Here is a 14,076-nt window from a genome sequence, read left to right as displayed (position 1 = left end):
GGATATGGTGTTGCAGTGGCTGTGGTGTAGGCCAGTAGCTGCAGCTCCGATTTCATCCCTAGCCCTGAAACTTGCCTATGCCATAGGTTTGGCCCTAACAAGAAAAAGAAAAAAAGAACATTACAGGGAATACTTTTTTCCACCTTTTCTGCTTTTCAGTTATTTCTGGCAGATTCCCAGAAAGCAAAATCACCATGCTAAAGTGCACAGACATATGTTGCACAATTGTTTGCTAAGATGGTTGTGCCAGATTATCATTTGGAATTTATTAGTGTATTTATTTAACCATACCCTCACCAACAAGAAGCCCTGTAATTTTAAAACTTTGCTAACTAGAATATATATATTTTATTCCTGACTTTTTATTTTAAATATTTCAAATCTGCAGAAAAGTTATGAGTAATACAATGAACACTGGATGGATGCTCTTTCCTTAGATTGTTTACATTTTGCCAAATTTGCTTTAACTTTTTATATGGACACATATACTATATACACCTTTCCTTAAACCATTGAGTTAGTTGTAGGCATAATGACAATTTATTCCTAAATACTTTAGCAAGTGTCTCCCAAGAACATGGATGTTCTCCTACATAGCTGCTGTAAATTATCATCCTTGGGAAATTTAACATTGATAAAAAGCTATATTTAATATATATCCATATTCAAACTCCCCTGATTGTCCTTTATAGCTTTTTTGGTTTTGGATCATACATTGCATTGATTAATATAGCTTCTCTATATTCTTCAATCTGAAAAAGTTTTCCAAGTTTTTGTTTTGTTTTTTTTTTTTTTTGATGGTGACATGCAGAGGCTTGATATAGAATCTTAGTTCCCACACCAGCGATGAAAGCCAGGTCACAGTAGTGAAAGTGCCGAGTCCTAACCACTAGACCACCAGGGAATTTTTTTAAATTCCATTTATTTTAAACTATTTGTTTGTCTTTTCTTTTTTCTTTTTTTTTAGGGCCAGTTTTGTGGCATATGGAAGTTCCCAGGCTAGGGGATGAATCGGAGCTGCAGCTGCTGGCCAATGCCACAGCCACAGCAATGCAGGATCCAAGCCGCATCTGCAACCTATACTACATCTCACAGCAATGCCCGATCCTTAACTCATTGAGCAAGGCCAGGGATCGAACCTGCACCTTCATGGATGCTAGTCCAGTTTGTTACCACTAAGCCACAATAAGAACTCCTGTTTGTTTATTTTTAAGGCTGCACCCATGGCATATGGAAATTGCCAGGCCAGGGACTGAACCTGAGCCACAGCTGTGGAAGTGCCATATCCTTTAACTCACTGCATCAGGGGGCTGAACCCACACCTCTGCAGCAACCTGCCACTGTGGTTGGATTCTTAACACACTGTGGCATGACAGGAATTCCTTTATTTATTTACTTAATTTTTAATTAGAGTATAGTTGATTTACAATGTTGTGCCAATTTCTACTGTACAGTAAATTGACTGAGTCACACACATATATACATTTTTGTTTACACATATGTATATGTTTTATAAAAATATAAAATGCACATACATTTTACATATATGCAAATATATATAAAATATACAACTATGAACATGTACAGTCATATATATACATTTTTGTTTTTTATATTATTTTCCATCATGGTCTATCCCAGGAGATTGGATATAGTGCCCTGTGCTATACAGTAGGACCTCATTGCTTATCCATTCTAAATGTAAAGTTTTCATCTACTAACTCCAAACTCCTTATTCATCCCACCCACTCTCTCCTCTCCCTTGGCAACCACAAGTCTGTTCTCCATGTCTTTGAGTCTGTTTCTGTTTTGTTGATAAGGTTCATTTGTGCCACATTTTATTTATTATTTATTTATTTATTTTCGTCTTTTGTTTTTTTAGGGCTGCACCCACAGCATATGGAGATTCCTGGGCTAGGGGTCAAATTGGAGCTGTAGCTGCTGGCCTATGCCACAGCCACAGCAATGCAGGATCCGAGCTGCACCTGTGACCTACACCACAGCTCACAGCAATGCCGGATCCTTAACCCACTAAGCAAGGCCAGGGATCAAACCCATGTCCTCATGGACACTAGTGGGGTTTGTTAACCACTGAGCCACAACGGTAACTCCTATGCTACATTTTAGATTCCACATATAAGTGATATCATATGGTATTTCTTTGTCTTTCTGACTTCACTTGGTGTTATCTCTAGGTCCATCCATGTTGCTGCAAATGGTATTATTCCCTTTGTTTTTATGGCTGAGTAATATTCCATTGTATATATGTATCACATCTTTTTTTTCCCTCTTTTTAGGTCTGCACCCATGGCATATGGAAGTTCCTAGGCTTTGGGTCAAATCAGAACCATAGCCACCAGCCCACACCATAGTCAAAGTAATGCCAGATCTGAGCTGCATCTGCAACCTATGCCAAGCTTGTGGTGACACTGGATGCTTAAGCCACTGAGAGATTGAACCTGCATCTGCATGGAGACTAGTTAGGTTCTTAACCTGCTGAGGCAAAACAGGAACTCCTGTACCACATCTTCTTAATCCATTCATCTGTCGATGGACATTTAGGTTGTTTCTCTGTCTTGGATATTGTGAACAGTGCTGCAGTGAACATAGAGGTACACGTATTTTTTGAATTATAGTTTTGTCTGGATATATGCCAGAAGTGGGATTGCTAGATCATATTGTAGTTCTATTTTTAGTTTTCTGAGGAACTTTCATACTGTTTTCCATGGTGGCTGTACCAATTTACATTCCCACCAACAGTGTAGAAGGGTTCCCTTTTCTCCACACCCTCTCCATCATTTGTTATTTGTAGACTTATTAATGATAGCCATTCTGACTGGTGTGAAGTGGCACCTCATTGTAGTTTTGATTTACATTTCTCTAATAATTAGTGATATTGAGCATTTTTTCATGTGCCTACTGGCCATCTGTATGTCTTCTTGGGAAAAACGTCTGTTTAGGTCTCCTGCCCATTTTTTGATTGGGTTGTTTTTTGTTGTTGTTGAGTTGTTTGTATATTTTGGAGATTAAGCCCTTGTCCATTGTCTCATTTGCACCTATTTTCTCCCAGTCCATAGCTTGTCTTTTCACTTTTTTAATGGTTTCCTTTGCTGTACAAAAGTGTGTAAGTTTGATTAGGTCCCATTTGTTTATTTTTGTTTTTATTTCCATTGCCTTGGGAGACTGACCTAAGAAAACATTGGTACTGTTGATATCAGAGAATGTTTTACCCTATGTTATCTTCTAGGAGTTTTACAGTGTCGTGTCTTCTTATGTTTAAGTCTTTAAGCCATTTCGACTTTATTTTTGTGTATGGATTGAGGTGTGTTCTAGTTTCACTGATTTACATGCAACTACAATTTTATTAGCACCACTTGATGAAGAGACTGTCTTTTTTCCATTTTATATTCTTGCCTTCTTTGTCAAAGATTAACTGACTGTAAGTGTCTGGAATTACTTCTGGGCTCTCTATTCTGTTCCATTGATCTATGTGTCTGTTTTTGTACCAATACCACACTTTTTTGATTACTATAGCTTTTTAATATTGTCTGAAGTCTGGGAGAGTTATGCCTCCTGCTTCCCCACCCCCCTCAGGATCTCTTTGGCAATTCTGGGTGTTTTATGGTTCCATATAAGATTTTGTATTATTTGTTCCTGCCCAGTCTTTTTTAGTATTTTTTACATGGATTTTTTTTGAAGCATCCAGGCCAGTTGTTTTATCTTTGTCTATTCTTTCCTCATGGTTGGGTTCAAGTTAGACACTTGTGGCAGAAGTACTATGTAAGCAATATTGTGTCCTTCCTGGTGCATCACATCTGGAGGCTAGTGATATCAAATGGCCTCATCGGGTTCAGGCTTTTATTTTGTGATGTTTCGACATACAATTATTATTTCCTGGAAGGACAGTACCCTCCAAACTACTACCTGAGAGGAACCAGGCTATGTTTCTAATAGGAAGGGAAAGGGAGGTAGCACCAGTTGAGCACTCTATTCCAGACACCATGCCATCAGTATTTTTAGAATTAATCCCGTTACTCCCTCGTAACAACCCAGGGGTTATTATATACTTTTCACACATATGGTATCTAAGGCTTAATGAAAAGGGCCAAGTAATGCTTCAAAGATCCAGAAACAGAGCTTAATTTTAATATAGATCAGCCTTACTTTAAAACTCATGCCTATTCAACATATTATACCTTCTTTTTTTTTTTTTTTTTTGTCTTTTTGCAATTTCTTGGGCCGCACCTGCGGCATATGGAGGTTCCCAGGCTAGGGGTCCAATCGGAGCTGTAGCCACCAGCCTACACCAGGGCCACAGCAATACAGGATCTGAACCGCGTCTGCAACCTACGCCACAGTTCATGGCAACGCCGGATCCTTAACCCACTGAGCAAGGCCAGGAATCGAACCCGCAACTTCATGGTTCCTAGTCAGATTCGTTAACCACTGAGCCATGACGGGAACTCCATATTATACCTTCTTAAAACCACACTTAGAATAAGGTGGTGTATCCTCCCATAGAACCATCCCGCATGCAGTAATGAAAGAATGGCAAGTGCCAGGCTCATACTTCTCCATTCCTCACTCATGGCAGACATTGCTAATCAAACCCACCACTTAATCCTCCAAGCCCAAGAGTTTTGAATTCTTTCTAAGTGACTGTTCCAGGCAGGTGCTAACAATTGAGAGGAGTCTGTTGGGGAGGTAAGATTAACTGTGGATTTCTAAGCAGGCACACTTGGGTTCAAATCACTTATTAGCTGTATGATTTGGGGCAAGTCACTTAACCTTTCTGAGACTCAGTTTTCCTATCTATCAATTGAAATAATATGTAAGTTGCAGTAGAATTATCATGAGTATTGGCATGTTCATAAACGTATCCAGTGCTGTACCTAGTCTATATTAGGAACTCAAAAATGTATAGCTTTCGATGTTCAGCTTTGCTAAGCATTAGAGAAATGCAAATCAAAACTACAATGAACTATCACTGCGCACCTGTTAGGAAGGCTATAAATAACAAATGTTGGTTAGGATGTGGAGAAAAGGGAACCCTAATGCACTCCTGGTGGGAATGTAAATTGGCGGAGCCACTGTGGAAAACAGTATGGTAATTCCTCAAAAAACTAAAACTAGAACTACCAATGGTCCAGTAATTCCACTCCTGGCTATCTGAAAAAAACCGAAACACTAATTCACTTTATTTTATTTTTAGGACTGCACCTGCAGCATATGGAAGATCCCAGGTTAGGGGTTGAATCATAGCTACAGCTGTAGGCCTATGCCACAGCCACAGCCACGCCAGATCTGAGCCACATCTACGGCCTACACTGCAACTTGTGACAATCCCAGATCCTTAACCCACTGAGGCCAGGAATCAAACCTGCTTCCTCATGGACACTATGTCAGGTTCTTAACCCACTGAGATACTATAGGAACTCCCAAAACACTCACTTGAAAAGAAACATGCACCCTAATATTCATAGCAGCATTATTTACAATAGCCAAGATACAGAGAAAACCTAAATGTCTGTGAACAAATGAATGGGTAAGATGTGATACACATGTGTACACACACACACACAGAGGAATACTACTTAGCCATAAAAAAGAATGAAATTTTGCTATTTGCAACAACATGGATGGACCTGAAGGGTATTATGAAATTACTCAGACAGAGAAAAACAAATACTGTATGTTATCACTTATATGTGAAATCTGAAAAATAAAACAAACTCGTGAATATAATAAAAAAAGAAATAGTCACAGATATAGAGAACTAGTGGTTGCCATTGGGGAGAGTGAAGGGGGAGGGGCAAGATAGGGGTAAAGAATTAAGAGGAGCAAATCACGATGTATAAAATAAATAAGCTATGGTGTTCCTGTCGTAGCTCAGCGGTAATGAACCCAACTAGTATCCATGAGGACATGGGTTTGGTCTCTGGTCCTGCTCTGTGGGTTAAGGATCTGGCATTGTCATGAACTGTGATGTAGGTCACAGATGCAGCTCAGATCCTATAGCATAGGCTGAGATATGCAGCTCTGATTCATTCCCTAGCCTGGGAATTTCCATATGCTGGGAGTGCAGCCCTAAAAAAGAAAAACAAACAAACATAAATAAGCTACAAGACTAGATAATGTATAGCACAGGGTATATAGCCAAAATTTTATAATAATTTTATTTTATTTTTTTGGTCTTTTTGCCTTTTCTAGGGCTGCTCCTGCAGCACATGGAGATTCCCAGGCTAGGGGTCTAATTGGAGCTGTAGCAGCCAGCCTACACCAGAGCCGCAGCAACTCCGATCTAAGTCACCTCAGCGACCTACACCACAGCTCATGACAACGCCGGATCCTTAACCCACTGAGCAAGGCCAGGGATCGAACCCTCAACCTCATGGTTCCTAGTTGGATTCGTTAACCACTGCGCCACGACGGGAACTCCTATAATAACTTTAAATGGATTATATAAACATTTTTGAGTCACTATGTCATTGTGTACCTGAAAGTAATATAATGTAAACAATTATATATAAAGTATGCTTTTAAGGAGCTCAGTTCATCACTTCAGTTCTTGCTCTGTAGACCCTGGAAAAGATTAAGAAAACAAGGAAATTGTATCAAGTTGGGAGAGAAATACACGCAAGTACATAATTAAGCACAGGCTGTGAGTTCTGTAGAAGTTATAGAAGGAGTTACCGAAAGCCTGGCTGGAATGCTCCAGGGCGTCCTTCTGAAGGAGGAGGCACGATTGAGTGAGTCTGATCGAGGCTTAGGGTTTGAATGAGTCACCGGTGGGGAAGTGGTCCAACGTGAGCAAAAGCCTTAAGGAGACCGGCCCGTCTGGAATGGAGAGTTGAGCCTAAAGAACCTCATGGGATAATGAGGATAATTTTCAGGTGAGAAGGAAAAGCCCCTTGGGCAGGAACCTTTGGTTTCCCTCCCGTTCCCAGACGTTCCCAGACGGCCCCTGGTCTTACCCAATTAGCCCCAGAGAGCACCCAGGAGGCCAGAGACGCTGAACGTTTTGGGGCTACCACCAGGGGGCAGTATGGCCCAACAACTTAGAGTTTCTCTCGTTGATTTAGAACTTTATCTGAATCCCTATTTTGTGCTAAGCTGGGAGCTTAAAAGTATCCATAGCCGTCTAACGTTTGTGGAGAGTCTAACGTTTGCATGGAGGTTGCTTTTACCTCGATGATCTTATCTAATACAAAACACAATCGTGTGTGGTCTCTGTGCATCCGTCTCATCCCCACGGAAGAACTGGTAGTGGGGGTGGATTTTAAGTTCAAATGGATTTGTGAGGGAATCTGAACTTGACCACAGGGCTATGATCTCCAACCCATGCCCTCTGCTGCAAACTACAGTCTTTTGTCAGGGAGATAGGCACGTACAGTTATTTAGCATAATAATGGGTTATATTAATATTAAAAGCACTTGGCAGAATTTCAGTTTGAGAAGATGAAAAAGTTCTGGGGAGAGGGGGAATAAATCAGGAATTTGGGATTAACAGATACACACTACTATGTATAAAATAAGCAACAAGAACCTATTGTATAGTATAGGGAACTATATTCAATGTCTTGTAATAACCTATGGTGGAAAAGAACTGGAAGAGAATATATATATCTTGGATCTGGCATGGCTGTGGCATAGGTCGACAGCTGCAGCTTTGATTTGACCCCAGCCCAGGAACTTCCATATGATGCAGGTTCTGCCATAAAAAGAAAAGACTAAAAATTCTTTAAAAATTAAAAAATAAATGGTTAAAATGGTAAATTTTATGTTCTGTATATGTTAGCACAATTTAAATTGGCAATTACTATATGTAAAATATTCACTAATAACAAGAGTTAATGTTATATATTAGTAACTGTCTTTTTAAGGCACTTATAATGTATTAATCATTTAATTCTCACAACCGCCACTTGAGGTTGGTACTATTATTATTCTCATTTAACAAATAATTTCACCACTTGGCCTATCCTTCCTCCTTCCCTCCTTCCCTCCACCCTCCACCTCCAGTATAGGCTGTGATCTGCACCTAACTAATCCTCGGCTGACCAGCATTGTAAAGTGGTGGAGTGGAAAGACCACGGTCTTTGGAGCTGCCTGATCTGGAGCTGATACAGGCTTGGCTTTGCTGCTGCTTTACCAGCTGAATGTTCTTAGGCAAGATAATATCTCTGAGTCTCAATTTTTTTCATTTGTGAAATAAAGATGATAGGAATACCTACTTCACAGTCTTGCTGTGATGAGCAAATATAAGTGTAAAATACTTAGCATATTGCTCATAAGCACATGAAAACAATACCCATTCTGGAGTTCTCATCATGGCTCAGCAGAAACGAATCTGACTAGCATCCATGAAGACGCAGTTTCCATCCCTGGCGACGCTCAGTGGGTTAAGGATCCAGCGTTGCTGTGAGCTGTGGTGTAGGCCAACAGCTACAGCTCTGATTGGACCCCTATCCTGGAAACCTCCATATGCTCTGGGTGCAGCCCTAAAAAGACAGAAAAGAAAAGAATACCCATTCTTATTATTTGCACATAGTAGAGTGCTCAGAAACTAATAAATAAATGGATCAGTGTGTCTTGAGAAACCCTGAAATAGCTTCTGACCCTTCTGGTAATGTTGGAAGGAAGATATTCAGTCCCACTCAGTTTAGCCCAATTGGTCCAGCAGTGATAGGACTGGAAGGTTCTTTGAGTCCAGCTCCATCATTTTATAGAAGAAGCCAAAGCCCAAGAAGGGCCTGGTTTTGTGGGAGGTCACCCTTCATGCCAGTCAACCAGGAAGTTGCCCTGAGATGCAGCCCTGTGTAGTGAGAGCCCATCCCCTGGAGCCAGGCCTGGGTGGTGATGTGAGCCTGACATTAGCCAGCCCAGGGCTCCTCCCAGAAAACAGGTTCCCTTCAAGTCCCTTCCAGCCTCTGATCTGTTCCGAGAGGTGCTCACCTCTGTCCTTTTTCTGTGGGAGCAGCCAAGAGGATTCCAAAACTGGGAAACCAGCCGTTTATCCCAGCCTCTGGGAGGGAGGGGCCCTGGGCACCCAGCTCTAGAAACGCCTTTGGTTAATATTTATTCTTTCTCCTTCTTTGGCCTGGAAACCAAGGGGAATCCAAGCAGCAGCGTGTGAAGCAAGATCCCGGAGACTGAGAAGCTTGTTCCAGTGAAGGATGACTCAGCACAAGCCTCAGAACCACAGGGAGTGTCCCCCAGCCTGGATTCTGCATAGGTTTGTGTGTGCTCAGTGGGCCACCCTGGCTGTTTCTGTTTGTCTCTTCAGGAGAGATTTTTGTCTCCCAGGAGCCTGAGGATGTGCTGAATGTTCCCCGCTAATGTCTTTCCTGGGTGCAGCGACCTTCCTTCTCTTCAGGCTTTTGTCAGTCCCACTGCCAGACAGGGATTTCTGGAACAGATGTCATCAGGGCACTCCCTAAAGGTACCTCACTGCTTAGAAAAATTGAGCTCCAAACTCCTTAACACGACACGCTCCTGAACAAAATTTCTGCCTCATCCCAACCCCTACTCCTTCCCCCCACCAGGAGCCAGGGGTTTTGCAGTGCGAACTATGGACCACCTTCTTCAGAAGCATTGAGGACACGTTTGAAAATGCAGATTCTAGGCCTATGAAATCCATTGTTCCAGGGCCTGATACTCTGCTTTTTTAATGATATTGAGGCCAGTTCTTGTGCAGACTGCTGTTTAAGGGCTACTCTTCTGCCAAACCAGATTGTTAAGTTTCATGATCATCCAGGCCCTCAGTGCCCTTTCTCATGCTGTTCCTCTTCCTAGAATGCCCTTCCCACACCTCCCAGGCTGGTGCGCCCTGCTCCTTCTTTAAGGTTCATCTCTTGTTAGCTTTTCTGTGCTGCTTCTCCCCAAACCTAGGTTCCCTTCTTGGTGTTCACACAACCCCACTGTACTTTCTACCTTCCACTTCTCTAGAATTTTCATGTCATCAGGACTGGCTCCTGCGCTTGTTTGTGAACTCCATAAAGACCATAGGTAATTCATTTTGAATCCCCAGGGCCCAGCAGAGTACCTGGCAGAAAGAAGGCATGTTTGCTGAGTGAATGAAGGAGGCCAGACCTCAGTCTAACTCAGAAAGGTAGGTTTGGAGTTCCTGTGGCTCAGAAGTAACAAACCCAACTAGTATCTGTGAGGACTCTGGTTGAGGATCTGGCATTGCCGTGAGCTGTGGTGTAGGTCGCAGATGCAGCACAAATCAGGCATTGCTGTGGCTGTGGTATAGGCCAGCAGCTGCAGCTCAGATTGGACCCCTAGCCTGGGAACTTCATGTGCCTTGGGTGCGATCCTAAAAAGACAAAAAAAAAGGAAGGTAGGTTTAACCCATTTGCTAATGGAAAGAACAAGGATTTATCATGTAGGTTTTCCTGCTTCATGGTTTCAGTGTGTCACTTGGTCTAAATATTTGGTATACTCTTTTAAAAAAATTTTTTTTCTTTTTACGGCCACACCTGTGGTATATAAAAATTCCTGGGTTAGAGGTCGACTCAAAGCTGCAGCTACCAGCCTACACCACAGCCACAGCCACAGCAACCTGGGATCTAAGCCGCATCTGCGATCTACACCACAGCTCACGGCGACGCTGGATCTTTCACCCACTGAGTGAGGCCAGGGATCAAACGTGTATCTTCATGGACACTCTGTTGGGTTCTTAACCCACTGAGCCACAATGGGAACTCCCTAAGTATTTGGTATACTCCTGAAGAAGCTATGGATTTACATTTTGGCAAGAGGCATTTATAGCAGCCATGAGTTAGGACTTAGAATATTTTTTAGAATCTTAAAATGTGCTTTTGTCTTAAGGCAAGGATTGCTTTCTCCTGCTCTCTTTGAGGACAGAACCCCCCAGACTTCTTCTCCACCTCAGGTCTGTTCCTCGGGATCGTCCGTCTCATACTTCTTGACCTTTTAACTCGAATGCCACAAATGCCACCTCAGCCAGGCACACCCTGGACCTTGTCATGACTGTTCTAGCTCAGCAATACCAACATGCCCGTCTCCAGCCAGAACCTCCTGCCTTTGGCTTACTCACGGCGCCCTCTCCCAGCTCATCTGTCCTCTGACATCATGATTCTCTCATCTCCTTTCTCAGCCCATGAGTGGCCTCCTTCCTTCTTCCTTCCCTCCTGTCTGAGGCAATCCCTCACCTCCCAGCCTGACTCCATCCCTTCCGGTCCCTCGGCTCTTGGCACCATCCTCACTTCCCTTTCCTCCATCTTTAGTCTCTCCTCCGGCTGCTTCCCTGCCACACAGCTACACAGGCAGCTTCTCTAACCTTTGTGCCTTCCTTCCTCTAAATATTAGCCAGCGAAGTCTGGGGCCAGTTCTAGTGTGGGGCAGGGGCCCCCCACACCAATAGGCAGTTCCTGGGTACCAGATGGGTGTCTTACAATTCAGCTCAATTCTGACACTGTCTGCCCAGAGATAGCATCAGATCCCACAGGTTCAGGGCTCAGTCCCGCAAGACTGCCCACCTGCCTTCAGATGCCAATCAAAAGCCCAGTTTACTACCTGTGCTGACCAACTGGCTATAAGTCAGAGATTCCCATGACCCCATCCTCCCCTGGGTTTGATTAATTTGCTAGAGCGGCTCACAGAACTCAGAGACACAGTTTACCTACTAGATCACTGGCTTATTGTACAAGGATCTAACTCAGGGACATCAGCTGGAAAAAGATGCAATGAGAAGGTATAAGGAAAGGGTGAGGAGCTTCTGTGCCCTCTTCAGACACACCAGTCTCCCCAAATGTCCATGTGTCACCAACCTGGAAGCACTCTGAACCCTATCCTTTTGGGTTTTTACGGAAGCTTTATTGTATAGGCATGATTGATTAAAACACTGGCCACTGGCGATGGATTCACCCTCCAGCCCCTCTCCCCTCCCCCCTCCAGCCCCTCCCCAGAACTCAGGGAGGTGGGAAAGTTCCACCCCTCCAAGCACATGGTTGCTTTTTTCCTGGCAACTAGTCCCCATCCTTAGGTGTGGTCCCAGAGTCAACTCACTAACAAAAGGCATCTCTATTGCTTTCATCATTTAGGAAATTCCCAGGGTTTTAGAAGCTCAATGCCAGAAACAAAGACCAGATATACATTTCTCATTATAAATCACAGTATCACCACAATCATTCAAGTTCACTTCACAGCATAGCTTATCAGAAGAGGAGGCCCCATTTGCTACGCACTCCCTCCCAGCTCTTCTTTTGTCCCTACCAACTACAGTGATTCTTCCCAAGGCCACAGCAATCTCCTAATAGCAAAATCCAAGGAGCAGTTTTTATTTACTACGTGGCCTGCATTTTGTGTGGTGTTTGATACTGAGAACCACTCCTTTCTTCCTGAATCTCTGTTCTTCCTTGGTTTGTAAAGCACTCTACCTGCCACTTGTCTGTGGGGTCCTGGGCCTAGTCTTAAATGTCTGTAGTCCATACGTTTGTTTAGCCCTTTTATATTCTTGTTGTATTTGCTCCCTCTGCTATACCTCATATAATCTAAAGCTTTACTTGTTATGCAAGACATCTGACATCTCTGAACTTTAGTAAAATTGGAGTTGTCATGAAAAAGTGCAACATATGCACGTAGAGGGCCCAGCAAAGTGCCTGCCAGAGCAGAGACTCCCTAAATGGTAATGCTTTGTACTATTATTGTTAATAATAAAACAGTGTCATTATCTCTGCCCTATAGGTTTACATCTCTTTTTATTATTGCTCTTTAAACTTTTTATTACAGCAATTTTTTTTTTTTTTTAGGGCTGCACCCAGGGCATATGGAAGTTCACAGGTTAGGGGTTGAACAGGAGCTGCAACTGTCAGCCACAGCCACAGCCACAGCCACGGCAATGCCAGATCTGTGCCGTGTCTGCAACCTACACCACAGCTCATGGCAATGCCAGCTCCTTTAACCCACATCTAGCGAGGCCAGGGATCAAACCTGCGTCCTCATGGATACTAGTTGGGTTCGTTATTGCTGAGCCACAACAGAATTCCTATTATGGTGATTTTTGATTAGTCCCCAAAGTAGACAGAATTAATCCTCAGGTACCCATGACAGCCCTGGTAACCATCGCCCAGGGCCATCCCTGCCCCATTCACCCCTATTCTCTATAGAAGATACAAACTGAAACAACAACAACAACAACATAATACTATTATCATACTTTAGAAAATCCAATCTTCTGAGATCAGTCTCATTCCTTTAAGATATTGCCACCTGGACATTCCCCAGGTGTTTCAAACACCACTTATCCCGAACTGAACTCACCACCTTTCAGGAAACCTGTTCTTCCCCCACCAACTCTGTGGGCCCTGTCGTGGTGATGGGCACCACTGTCCATCAGTCCCTCAGCTCAGGACTTTGGGAGTAGCCTTTTGGTTTCCCCTCCTTCCTCACACCCCATCCAGCCACTCACCTGGGAATCTCTAGTATCTGTCCCCCCAGCTTCCCCTGCCACCGTCTTACATTATCAGGCTCTTACTGAGCTCTCTGCCCCTGGGTATTAGCTTTCTAACTGGTCTTCTTATTGAGTTTTCACCTCACTAATCTACTAACACTAGTGCCGATAAATTTTTGTTGCTGTTGTCTCTTTAGGGCCGCACCTGCGGCACATGGAGGTTCCTAGACCAGGGGTCCAATTGGAGCTGTAGCCGCTGGCCTACACCACAGCCACAGCAACAAGGGATCCAAGCCGCGTCTGTGACCTACACCACAGATCACGGCAGCACTGGATCCTTAACCCACAGAGCAAGGCCAGGGATCAAACCCATGTCCTCATGGACACCAGTCTGGTTTGTTAACCGCTGAGCCATGATGGGAACTCTGCCAGTAATTTTTTTCCAACAATTTTTTTTGTGGTAAAATCCATGTAACATAAAATTTACCATTTTAACTTGTGCAGTTCAGTGGCATCGAGTATATTCACATTGTTGTACCGTCATCACCACCATCCACCTCTAGAACTTTTTCGTCTTCCCAAACCAGAACTCTGTATCCGTTAAACAGTAACTCTCCATTACCAATCCCTACCTGACTCCTGGTAACCATGGTAATATT

At 43.2% G+C, this 14,076-nt stretch overlaps 2 protein-coding genes and 1 long non-coding RNA gene across 17 annotated transcripts in view; 2 read left to right on the top strand and 1 right to left on the bottom strand.

The window, feature by feature from the left end:
- PCGF6 (polycomb group ring finger 6) overlaps positions 1–14,076 on the top strand; it is a 1,082,924-nt gene that overhangs the window by 84,126 nt on the left and 984,722 nt on the right. The window lies entirely within an intron of this gene.
- NT5C2 (5'-nucleotidase, cytosolic II) overlaps positions 1–14,076 on the top strand; it is a 166,077-nt gene that overhangs the window by 25,206 nt on the left and 126,795 nt on the right. For 2 of the 15 annotated variants that reach the window (XM_084995323.1, XM_084995306.1), the window contains exons 2-3: positions 8,023–8,169; positions 9,113–9,235. The exons of 2 other annotated variants lie outside the window; for them this stretch is intronic. The gene's annotated coding sequence lies outside the window, so the exon portion shown is untranslated. Of the gene's footprint in view, positions 1–6,579; positions 6,894–8,022; positions 8,170–9,112; positions 9,443–10,030; positions 10,112–14,076 lie in introns of all 15 variants that reach the window. 11 more of the 15 variants (XM_084995305.1, XM_084995303.1, XM_084995309.1 and 8 more) reach the window with 10 other exon arrangements.
- LOC106508355 (uncharacterized) lies at positions 5,452–9,134 on the bottom strand. Its single transcript, XR_014826855.1, has 4 exons — positions 8,956–9,134; positions 8,312–8,501; positions 6,694–6,856; positions 5,452–6,582 (listed from the first exon to the last, which is right to left on the bottom strand). It is a non-coding gene; the product is annotated as an uncharacterized LOC106508355 (long non-coding RNA).

The sequence above is a fragment of the Sus scrofa genome, chromosome 14 (assembly GCF_054392235.1).
Source record: "Sus scrofa isolate SSC_HxYL_T2T_F1_AM1 chromosome 14, Sscrofa_HxYL_maternal_Yorkshire_Landrace_v2.0, whole genome shotgun sequence".
In the NCBI taxonomy this organism is placed as follows: domain Eukaryota; kingdom Metazoa; phylum Chordata; class Mammalia; order Artiodactyla; family Suidae; genus Sus; species Sus scrofa.
The sequence above is the reverse complement of the archived record's forward strand: the minus strand, read 5'-3'. Positions and strand labels throughout refer to the sequence as shown.